Here is a 13,042-nt window from a genome sequence, read left to right on the forward strand (position 1 = left end):
GCTGTTAATGGCTTTGCTAGGTGGGCTCGGGTCTATTTGACCTGTATGGATCTTTTCTCTCGTTGCACCAAATTGCTTCTGGTCCTTTCCGTGGAACACAAACCATGATTGAGCTCTTGGAAGGTGGAGGTCAGGGGTCAGAGGTCATGGCTCTCAGATTGATTCTGACCTTGAACAGCAATCGTGTTGGCCTGTGTCAAACCCAGATGTGTGCTTCCCAGGAGAACACTGTTAACCCTTGGAGAAGAGGGCAACAAGCGCTTGTCAATACATATTGCATACTTCATAAGCTCCTTGGAAAACTGCTAAATCATTCATCAGTATAGTTTTAAGGCAGACATTGGGAACCTCATTGAAATGTTATAGTATACTATAGTGTGTCTGTGTGAGTAGATTTTATTAGTTTTATCTTTACATAATGCATGGTGTAATAATGCCCTTTCCCCCCACAGTATTGGCAATAAGAACCAATTTTCAACCAATGAGCTTGAATTATTGTACAGCTATACAATGTATTGGTACAGTGACAGTGCATCAACTTTATAATTTGAAACCCAAATTTAAGGACTATAAACACAGGCAGAAGGTGAGTCAACATGTCAATTAACCTTTTTCAATCATAGGAAAGGATTTGATTTTACACAAAATATCTTACCTATTGTATCTTTAAAGTCAATGTTCCAGAATGTTCTGCTTATTTCTGTTAGCCGCCATTCATATATTCATTACAATTAATGTGGGCCTTTATGCCTCTCTTCAATTGCAGTGCTGTCCATATGTATTTGGACAGTTGGTTCAGTACCATTTCTGTTCTTTTGGCTCTGTAGTCCAGCACATTGTTTTTAAATAAATGTGAGGTTAAAGTGCAGACTGTCCCCTTTAATTTGAGGGTATCCATATTGGGTGATGTGTGCAGGAATCCAACCTATTTTAGGGGATCAAAAGTAATTGTCTTGTAACTGCTTCTGAATAGTCAGGTGTATTCAATTGCTTCCTTAGTGCCGGTGTAAGAACACTTTCTGTATCTAGTCTTGTTTCTAGGCTTTTGATTGTCTTTGGAGACTTTGGAGACTTGGTGTGTGTCAGCATGAGGATTAGATGTGCTAGTATGTCCATTTGGGTTGACTATGTCTGCCTGATATTGTTTTACTGGAAGCCATTTTGAAAGTAGGATCACCAGTGCTTCCAAGTGAAAAACACAATCAGGTGCGTGGGATGGTAGGTCTTCGGGTAATGTGAAATGGTGTGGTTTTTTGACAGAACATGCATTCCCTCAAAGGTAAAACACCACAAGACTTTTAACCACAAGCCAGCAATTACCAAAGGTGAAAATTAGCACTTGGTTACTTAGCAACTTCCATAAATGCCCCACTACCTGACCAATGGCAGAAATTGTTTCTAAGAACGTTATGTTTTTGGAAGCGAATCACGTAGTGATGCGTAATAACTGTCCTAATGACAGCAGGAACAACTGAACGGGCCCTATTTTAAGGTTGCCCAAGTCGTTGGTAAAGTTAGATGGCGAACACGAGAACCCATTTCTTTTTTAAACTTGGATGATGTCGGGTACTGTGAATCTGATTCACACGCTGGTACAGTTCCTGTTAATTAGCTGTAGCAGTGTGCGAACGGGCCTCACTGTCTGGTGTCATAACATCCCAATATGAAACGGCATGGCACAGTGTGGCTACGACAGGCAGAGATTCCAGGGAGCGAGTGAGACTGCAGCGTCTCGTCATGAGCTGGCACCGGGGCGTGCTCAGTCTATTCCGCTGCAGAGGAAGTGTCCTCGTTTGACTGGGTGGGCGTGCCGTGTTCCCCGTCAAAGTTTCAGAGGGGAGCGCTTGTCGAGAGTTCACACAGGGAGCGACGGAGGCGAGCTCGATTCGGGAATACGGCTGGGAATTCCGCGTTGGGGAGAAAGATCTGGGTAGAAAAGGAATGTACATGAAACGCTTTTGGTGTTTTTACGGAGCTAGGGCGTGATGTGAAGCACAAGCAGACCTGCTGTGTAACTCACCCCCATGGTGAGTAGGGGGTAACTTTAGGATATATTTTTTTAAATGACAACCATGAAATGATAATTTCTGGAGAATACTAATATTTCAGTCTACATTTAAGTATATCCCGATCACAACAATAATTCTTGTTGTATTATGCGGGGGTGGTTATTTGGCTGCTTTTGTGATTTTGGGGGGGCACCTATAATTGTTTCCCCTGAATGGTGCGGTTGATGACTGCGGTTAGCTGTGGCGTGCTGGCGATGTCAGGAGTCCGTAAACACAGCGAGTGTGGGCGTGTGCTCCTGGGGCCGGTCTGAGATCCGCTGGAACCGGCTTCCTCTTCCTCCTTCCAGGTGTGGGAGGTGCTGAAATAGGCCGCCGCTCCATTGGTAGCTGATCTGCGAGGTCATCACCATGACTCAGCAGACCGCCTCCCCATTGGGTGCTGCTCTGTGCGGTCATCACCATGACTCAGCAGAAACCCAGAGGACCAGAAACCGGCCTGGTATCAGTTAGATACCAGCCCATCCTCCAGTCTCTGCTAGCCGAACAATAGCAGCGTACGGAGTTGAAACAGCTTCTGACCTACAGGCGAATGCATGGAAGGGGCTCGTATACACAGTGCACGCCTGTACAGGTCACTTCAGAGTCACATTCACCTGTATAAAATTAAAGGGATAGGTATTGATGATGACATAATTGTTATTGTGTTTTTTAAATTGTTTTTGTTTCACCTGTCCATATCCATATCTTTTTCTGATATATTTTATTTGTTGTGGCAAATATACAATGAAACACAAAACGGAGCAGGCATAGAAATGTGTTGTGATTACTTATTTATTATGCTACAATGGATTTTGATAAATATTACATCTGTGTGTGGATGCCAAAGCCAGCTCCCATGCATTTACATGAGATATAGATACTTACATTATGGTATGGAGAGTGTATCATGCATTCACATCAATCACAGAGAATATGAACAATTCATGTGACAGCGAATAAAATATTCAACATATCAACCGGAATCGATTCAGCCCTTAAACGATTAATACTAATGTTCTACAAACACTTTGAACATTATTGGCTGGTTAATTCATACGTATATTTTTAGTTCCATTAACTTTGATAATTATGGATTAAGCAAAGCCTGGGTCTTTGCAGTGAACTGAGATTCTACAGCTGTGTTGGAGTAAGAGTCAATGGCATACAGGCTCTTGTGCATTACTAGTCTCCTAGCAACTCATCCTCCCACATAAAATGAGATGTGTCAATCTTTTAAGTGAACTGTTTCTCCTTACACGGAGATTTTAAATTCAAAAAGAAAGAAAATGTTAATGAAGGCCTTTATTTTAATATTTATTGAGTATCTTGATCTTTGTGTAGCTTATACAATATCTTATTTTACTTAAAATCAAATATATATATTTCATGTTGGGCGGTTAATGTTAGTGGACCAGGTACCAGCATAAGTACAATAGCATCTAACACACTCTGAATACAATTGATAATACACAATTGATAAACTCAATTGTTAAAAGCCTGAATTGTGCAACCCGCGGATTGGTTGTTGGCTGAAATAACAGCCAGCTCTGTGACCATCAGATGCTTGCAGCTTTGCAAGTCACTTGTGTTCCCTGGATGTTACACCTCGGTACCTGCTTACAGCGCTGTGCAGTCAGTTAGCTACCTCTCCAGGGAATCAGAAAAGCTGGCAGCATGCAACGCTGTTCATGACTAAAGATGTGGGCGCGAGGTAAACTGTGGAGACACTGAATCAAGAAAGTTCAGCTTGTTGTTCAGAATACTATGTGTATTGCCTGCTTAATAGGTTCACATGATATCAGAGCATTTTATAATGCTTATTCTTCGGTTATTGCTGGCAACTTAAAGTGATTTTATTTCATAGCTGCATGATGATAGGCCAGTATTCTCATTGAGTTTGAAAATGCTTTTTTATTTTGATGGTTGATGCCAACGTGCATGTTTTATTGTAGTAGTATGAATGAAGCCACTCTAGAGCTATCCTGCCGAAAATGCTATGTTTTCATCAAATAAACAGTGTTTGATGGCAAACAGCATGAATGCATACCTTTGTTTGAAATGTAAGATACAGTCATCTAACTGATTCCCTTTGTAGTAGGTTAGCATAATTAATTAAACCAATTAGCCATCTTTAATTAACCATTTAGTTCTTGGTCCAACTACAGTAGATAGAAATTCGGGGGCACAATTTTCACTCTCAGCCACCCCAAGTCCCTGAGCTCAATGATTTATCCAGCCTCTGCTTCATCCAATTAGCACTGAAATGAGTAGCAGTGAAAATAATAATAATAATAATAATAATAATAATAATAATAATTAATAATCCACTTTATTTATTTAGCACCAAACCCATTTTACAGATCACAGAAATAGCCAACCTTCTTTATTTGCATTTCCCTGTGGGAAATGATAGATTAATAAGATTAAAAAGATTTGCCATTGCCAGTTTTGCTGTGAGGAACAGTATGTCAGTGAAGTAGTTTGGGCAAAGGCAGCTCTCCAGTATGACACCAATATTAAACTTCTGGGGATTAAGCATTCATTTCTTTCTCTTCTATTTGTATTCTTTTCTTTGTGTCCTGTCACCTTTTCTTTTGTTGCAAACTTTTACACGGCCTCCAGCGACTGAAAGCGACACGGTCAGAGCCGTGCTCACTGTATAATTGAATCCATCCTTCAAAAAGCGTTTTGTAGCTTTTGACAGAATCGAACGGAGAAGTCTTTTTTGCGAGGCTCATGGTGCGGATACCTGATAAGAGATTGAAGCTGGGGGCTGAATGGATGCTGGTTGGCCATTACGGTGTCACGGCAGCGCCGCGTGAGAGGTCAGTCGAAAAGATACGATTGGCGGACCGGTGAAGTGAAAGGAGCCGGGAGTCAAGAAGGTCAAAGGTCGACGGAATACTATGCTATCTGACAAATAAATCAGCTAATGCGGGAAATCTTCAGTCAGCAAGGGGAGAGATTAGGTTTAAAGAAAAATTGACAAAGTCATTACAAGGCGCGACCCTATCAGGAGCTCAGATGTCAATAGGGCAGCAGCGTAGCATAATGGTTTGGGAAGTAAGCTTGAAAATCCCTGGAACGAGGTTTGGCTCCCTGGTGGGAATGCTGTTCTACCCTTGACCAGTGACCATAACCAGGGCTCCTTCAGTAAATATCCAGCCGTTTCAATAGACTGTTTAAACAATAGACAATGTGAACTGCAACTGGCTCTGGGTCTGATTGACTGCAAATGTAGAAATGCAAATGTTTTAGCATTCCTGCAGTGGATGCATGGTCCACGCGTTCATGCTGTGTTCTCAGGGTTACAGTGTACCTCAGTCAGTGGGTCCTACGTTCAGTCCTGGGGGACCCTTCCTTCCAGCTACTATTGTAATCGCACAATATCTTTTCTTAATTATGCTTTTCATGTGTTGAGGGATTATTTTCCCTCTTAAGCTACTTCATGTCAAAACTAGCTATGCATGCCATGAAGAATAAAATCTTCACCAGCATACATAAGGGTCCCCCAGGGCCAATTTGATAGCCACTGATCTAGGGTATTTATGTCACAATAAGATCATTTTCACATTTTCCTGAATCATTTCAGTGAGTAAATAACACAATAAGTACTGTAGATTGGTGAAAGGTAAAGGTAGAGTAGGCTAGTGTTTGTGGGACAGGCGTTGGTAATGATGAATAACATCTTGCAAGGCCGTGGAAACGTGTGATGTGTCCAAGAGGATCTTTCTCTGGAGCCTTTTTGTTCTTTAATACATTTCCGATTCTTGGTCCCTCTTTAGGGAAAAACGAGGGTGAGATTTTATAAAAATGCACCTGCCTACAATCTTGTCACCTTTCAAAGAAAACAAAGCCAAATAAACAGCGTTACGAGTGCTGCTCGCTGTTATACACCAGATATAGGACACACTTAACTGGGCAAGCATAATACACATACAGACATGATTAAATATTTAACAGCTTAGAGTTGTGCCAAAAACAGAACAAAAAGCAACAACAAAAAATAAAGCGTACTATATTACTGACCCGATTAAATATCACCTAAAATGGAGGTGCAAGGTTTTACTAATCGTGGTGTCTGCAGTGTGTCAAGCAAAAGAGAACTCCAGATTCCTAAAAAGTGTGATGTGTGAGCCTGTTGGATAGCGGGCCAGATGTCCACAGCATTATCCGTGGCAGCAGTGTAGTATAATGGAGACGGAACCCGGCTGGTTTCAGTCCCTGTTAGGACGCTACTGCTGTTCCCTTGTGTAAGCTAATGAACCTGAACAGTAGTTTCAGTCTACTCTTTATCTTGCTGTATAAATTGATACGATGGAGAAATGCCAAGTTGCTCTGTATAGCAGCCTATGCTGAATGCCTATGCTGGAGTGTACAGTCCCCCTTCCACAGAGCATGCTTGCAGGCAGGATTTTGGGCCCCACCAACCCAGGACAATTACAGCACCATATCCCTTGGAATTGTCCTAACCCCCCCACCCAACCACTACCCCATATGTCACCCCTTACAGACTATGTCCTTGGAGCTAGAGTTGAGAGAGGAGCTCTATCGATATTTTACAGTAATTGTGATGGGAGTGATGGAGAGAAGAGGCAGGGACCATCATGGCTGTCCTTTGGTCACCATTCCTCTGCCCCCCCCAACCCCCAACCCCTCTCAGCCCCACTCCCATTGGCAGTTCAGACTCACAGAGGATCGATTCAGATATCTGGGGGGCACACACACACACACACACACACACACACACACACACACGGTGCTCCGAGCTGTGGCCTGGACTCCGGAGACATTGATTTGGGGGAGAGGCATCGGAGCAAAGAGCCTATTGAGTTTAGCCGAGGTTCATAACCGCCCGACCCATCACCCTGGACAGCATTATGGAGGACACGCATACCACGCTAATGAAAAGGACAGAGCCACATTATAGTGTCATGTGACTTGGGAGAACATTTTCACTGGATTCCTATGATAATTAGTGTGGAGAAAATATGGACATTCTTGGAATATTTCTTCTTGCGTTTTCGATAATATGTGTGCAGAGCTTTGTGAATAGTATACAGTGTCCTCAATCCTCCTTGGATTATTATTAATATTATTATTACTGCTGGAGAAGAAGAAGATTCATAAATATCATCACAGTCATTAAATATTTAGACACTCATCCTCAAGTAATAAAATATTGTTACTGCACACATAGGTTATTGATAGGTGAGGCAGATCACTATGATAGAGCACTGCTGCTACTATTACTACTACAACTGCTGCGAATACTACTAGTGCGAGTAATAATGTTACTACTTTTAATATTACTAATACTTCTACTAGTAGTGGTAGTACTACTACTTCTGCTGATACTAGTATTACTACTAATACTATGATTAATAATAAGCATTACCATCACAAAAACCAAAACTCTCCTCTCCCTGGACCCCATCACGTGTGAAAGTAAGTGAGGCCTGAAACTTTATCGTTCCTGACAAACTCGTTCATATTCAACACCTCCATTTCATACCTCTCACCTCGCTCAATCCCACTCCCTTCCCCAATCTGTTAAAAATGTCTTCATCTCTCTAGTTTGTTTTTATGACTGATTCAGCCTGATTTTGTAGTCATTACGTGTACATGTACAAGTCTGTAATATGTCCATGTTTTTCCCTTCACGGCCAACAGGGGGCAGTGGCGAGCAGGAAGCTGGCACCCGAGCCTCATCGGAATTCAGCCTGGCTCCACTGCAGCCCCTTCACTCATGAAATATTTAGTAGCCGGGAGACGGAGGAATGGCAGGCGATTGGATCCCGGGGCTTCCCTGACATTCTGCGGAGTGATGGGGGCATGGCGGCTGACGCTGGGGAACGGTGGGAAGACGCAGACGCTCAGCTCCACAGGAGGGTAGGGCGGGCGTGGCAGCCGGCAGTGATGGGGTAGGGGATCAGCAAAGGAGACACTATTCCTCAGCAATCTGTCCATTAGACTAATAATAATAATAATAAAAATAAAAATAATATTATTATTATTATTAATAATAACAATAATTATTATTAATAATTATTATTATTAATTATTAATAATAATGATAATCATAATCATCATCATTTTTATGATATTTTTATGTGATATGTTCCTAACCATGATTGCCAGCTACATTTGTGTAATGACACAGTATTTCTGTTGGTTTCTTCCAGTGAAGGTCTTGATTAACACCCAAATTAAATATTTTTATTTCTCACATTGAAGCTCTGAGTATAATATGGAATAATGTCTGTGACACCTACACACACACACAGCCTCACACGCACACACACACACACACACACACACACACAGCCTCACACACACACGCACAAACACACACACAGCCTCACACACACACACACACACCCATAGACGCACACACAGCCACACACACACACAGCTGCGTAGAATAGCGATGTTTGGCATTACTGAGAGCTCATTCACAACCTGTTCCTGAAATAACCTTCATTCTGCTTGTGGAGCTGCATCTCAGCAAAGGTGTGACTGTGAGCCGAACATTTTACAGACACATGAGCAGTCTCAGCCTGTGATCTCCAGAGCTGTAATTTATCTAACCTTACTTTCCTCATGAGGTACTCATCTTTCAGCTCTGGTTCTATTGTACAGCAGTCATTCCCAGCTCTGTTTCTGGAGATCTACCGTCCTGTGGATTTTCCCTCCAACCCTAACAAAGCACACCTCATTCAACAGCTAGATATCTCGTTGAGCTGCTAATTAGTAGCATCAGATGTGCCAAATTAGGGTCCAAATGACAACATACAGCACAGTAAATCTCCAGGAACAGGGTTGGAAGCCGCTGCTATACTTTAATATTTGCTGCATGAAATATGAAATTCATTGTAGTATTGTAGACCTCCCCTGATTACATTTCAGGCCACTGCTATTCTTTTTCTCTTTCCAAGTTCTTTTTCATCTCTCTCTCGCCCCCTCCCTCTCCCCTCTCTCTCTCTCTCTCTCTCTCTCTCTCCTTTTCTCTCTCCCCACTCTCCCCCTCTCTCTCTCCCTCTCCCCCCACTCTCTCCTTCTCTCTCTCTCCCTCGCTCTCTCTCTCCCTCTCCCTTTCTCTCTCTCTCTCCCCCCCTCTCTCCCTCTCTCTCTCTCCCCCTCTCCCCCTCTCTCTCTCCCTCTCTCTCTCCCCCTCTCCCTCTCTCTCTCCGCCCTCTCCCCCTCTCCCTCTCTCTCTCCGCCCTCTCCCTCTCTCTCCCTCCCTCTCCCCCTCTCTCCCTCCCCCTCTCTCTATCTCCCTCTCCCTCTCCCCTCTCTCTCTCTCTCTCTCTCCCTTTCTCTCTCCCCACTCTCCCCCTCTCTCTCTCCCTCCCTCTCCCCCCACTCTCCCCTTCTCTCTCTCTCCCTCGCTCTCTCTCTCTCCCTCTCCCTTTCTCTCTCTCTCTCCCCCCTCTCTCCCTCTCTCTCTCTCCCTCCCTCTCTCCCCCTCTCCCTTTCTCTCTCCTCCCTCTCCCTCTCTCTCCCCTCCCTCTCCCCCTCTCTCCCTCCCCTCCCCCTCTCTCTATCTCCCTCTCCCTCTCTCTCTCTCTCTCAGTGGTATCGATCCGTTTGCACTCTGGGCGTGCGAGGCCGGAGGGGTTGCAGCAGCGTTCCGGGTCTTTCCGTCCTCTCCGTGGTGTTTTCCGCTGCATCATTCCCCGTGATTAACCCCTCCTCCGTGTTACCGAGTTTCAAACCCCCCACAGGGATTTCAGAAAAGGTGGACGCTGAGTCCCTTACTGAGGAGATGGTGGGGGTATGCAGGTGTTTGGTGAGCATCACCAGTCCAAATGAATGCACATTTTATTAGTCAATTATATTCATGTTCAACATGAGATCCACTGGATTAATAACTGTAGTAGACCTGGCACATTACTGAGGTATTTACCAGGATAATATAAAAATAAAAAACTCTAATATAATGAAGTATATGTATGTACCTCCTTATAATGATGAAAAGAGCTAAACAGCTCTACAGTTGTAAAAGACTCCTTCAGAATCAACCCTGAAGCAAAAACCTCATATTGTGCACATCCAGCACAGAAAATATATTATTAAACCAAGTCAGCCAGGAATGATGGTTTTTACATTAAATCGACTCTGAGATTATTGTTGTATTGAGTTAGTTCCTTCTTAACAAAACACTCTTCAATAGTCTGTAAAATTCTCAAAAGCTAAATACAAAGCATGGCATTGAAAAAAGGAAACCTTGCCTTATGAAATATCAAATGTGTATGAAGTATGTCGTAAAAAAAAAAAAGAAATAGTATAATTTACAGGTAGCCTCGTCTGTTCACAAGGGCAATCACAATCCAGACTTTTTCAAATGGCAATACTCTGCTATAATAATAATAATTTGCTATTTAACCCCCTGGGGTTATAGGCCTTGCACAAGGGCCCAACATGGCTGGATCTTATCATGGCTATACTGGGGCTTGATCCAACAACCTTCCGGGTCCCAGTCATGTACATTAGCCACTACGCAACAGGATGCCCTCATTCAAAACATAAAAAATAAATGCTAATCTGATTAGCACATTATCAGCTACCTCTGCATGGGTGTTAGCACTTTTGTATGAACAGATGACAGCTACCCACACCAATGAAATAAATAACTCTGTTTCAGCTGCTGCAGTGCTAGTACTGTACCACCAAGCCAAAGTGAATTCCAACCACTTGTCTCTCCACAAATTATAAACCACTGGGCTACTCTTCCATTTTAGGTAGCTGACGCTGTTGTACAGAACAGCTTACCCAGTTTACCTTCTTTTTTTGTACAGTCCATTTAGGCAGCTGAGTTTTTACTGACGCAATGCAGGTTAAGTACCACACTCAAGGGTAAAGGGGCAGTACTCAAACTAGGAGTCAAACCTAGTATGAGTTTAGAGTTGGAAGTCGTACCATATCCTGTATCCCATAATGCCACGCTGCTACCACAAAAAGATAGGAAATACAGTAGATTGAACTAGAAAAAACGTGGAAAAAAAGGGTCATTGGAGTGAACAAATATACAAGTATACTCTATGTGTGAGACTGGAAAGAAAACAAGTTTGATGTTTTCACATTTGAATGTAATTTAAAACTATTTTAAAAGATTATGACAGCTCATTGGAATATTTAAATATATTCATATTCTCTGCTCTGTAATATAGATATTTATTCATGAGGCCACGGCACTGAATTCTGTCTCTCACACACACACTTTGTGATGTGCAAATCTGCAGAGAAAATTAGAAACCCAGCACCTTGGATTACACCCTGTCCCTCTTAACCCTCCTATTATGTTCCAATTTTATGACCACTTCTATGTTTGAACAGTTACAAATAAACACACAATTATTGTACAGAAATATTTTGACACTTTGGTTGTTGCCTTCTTATTGTGTCCCAAATGGCTAGCCTTTTAAATATTAAAAATATGAAACATCTCATTTTTGAGCTGAAGGTACAGTTAGTAAAAGTACAGCACCTGTATGGGAAAGTACCACCAGAATCATCCATGCAGAAATAAAAAATGGTTGTATAATGGTTGTTACAGAGGGTCACAAGAACCCCACACAACACATTTGTATGCAAAGTAAGTACAGGACCATTTAATCCCACCAAATGAGAAAAAAATATCATACAGCATCCATTTGAAACAAGGTTAACTGATTTTTAAGAGATGTCAAACACTAAAATTGGGTCAAATTGACCCCAAACATAATAGGAGAGTTTTTAACCCTAGTTTTTTTGGAAGTCAGCGTTCTCTGATTGTTACATCAGCATTAGAATGTTCAGTGAAGATCATTCAAATCTCATATTTGTGATCTCACACTGCAGAGCTGCAGGGTGTGCTGGCATTTGTCATTACTCAGCACTTAATTGATTAACAAAAGCAGTTAATTAGACAGTTAACTCACCTCACATGGTTTCTTGGGTCTAAACCCTGTGGCTCTCCAGGACCAGGAGTGAGGGTCACTGCCGTAGAGGGTTTGGTGTGCAGGAGAATGTGAAACCAGATAAATTTTCCCCTGTGACATGCCTAGCTCATTTCAGCTGGGTGAATGCCATTCATTCATTCTGGGGACAAACAATCTTTTCTTTGCTCTGTGTGGAATTTTCATGGAATGTGGGGGGAAAAGCCAGTTCACATATGACAAATGTCCAGTTCACATGTGACAATTTCTCATATTTCAATGCACATATGAACTTAATTTACATTTGAAACTGTGATTTTCACAGGAGAAAAGGCAAATTCCACAATAACTTTTGCTTTGTTCTTGTAAGAGCCTGTACATTCATGGTATTCAAAGATATTTTCATATGAATCGATCCCTAAACTAGCTAGTATGCTTGTGCGTCCGGCAGTGTATCTCCCCAAACTTGAAATGAAACCAACACCAGTGTACATTTGTTAACTGCTATTTCATTTGGAATTTTCTGTGATTCCCCTTTTCAAATAATTTGGAAATGGTTAGAAAGGCATTGACAGTTTCAATCGTTTCAGGAAATAAAACTCTCCACCCTACATACAGAGTGCTGTTATCAGTACACTGGCTTTTTTGCTTGCATAACACGCTTTAAAAAAAAACTGGTTTGATGGAATTAATCACAAGGAGCTGTCACATTTTCACAGGTACACAAGCATTGGGCTCATCATTCTGGACCACACCACAGACTTCACTGAGAAAGAAAAGGTGCTGCATGATAAACAATGCCCCTATAAGCCAATATTCAAATGCGTTTATTTATTTATTTGTCATTATTGACATGTATTAGTTATTCATTATGTAATATCTTAGTGTCATATACAGTACAGTAATAAATGTAACACTTCTAACCAATGACGTGTCCTTATGTGACCTGTAATTGATAACAGGTGATGTTTTTAACCCCCAGCTGATCGCTCCTTCCAGATGCCCCGCTGTGATGGGTTTTGTAATCCTTCCTGGGTGGATCAGAGTGTGAGCTTTAACTGGCTTTGATGGGAC

This window comes from Conger conger, chromosome 14 (genome assembly GCF_963514075.1).
Source record: "Conger conger chromosome 14, fConCon1.1, whole genome shotgun sequence".
Lineage (NCBI taxonomy): Eukaryota > Metazoa > Chordata > Actinopteri > Anguilliformes > Congridae > Conger > Conger conger.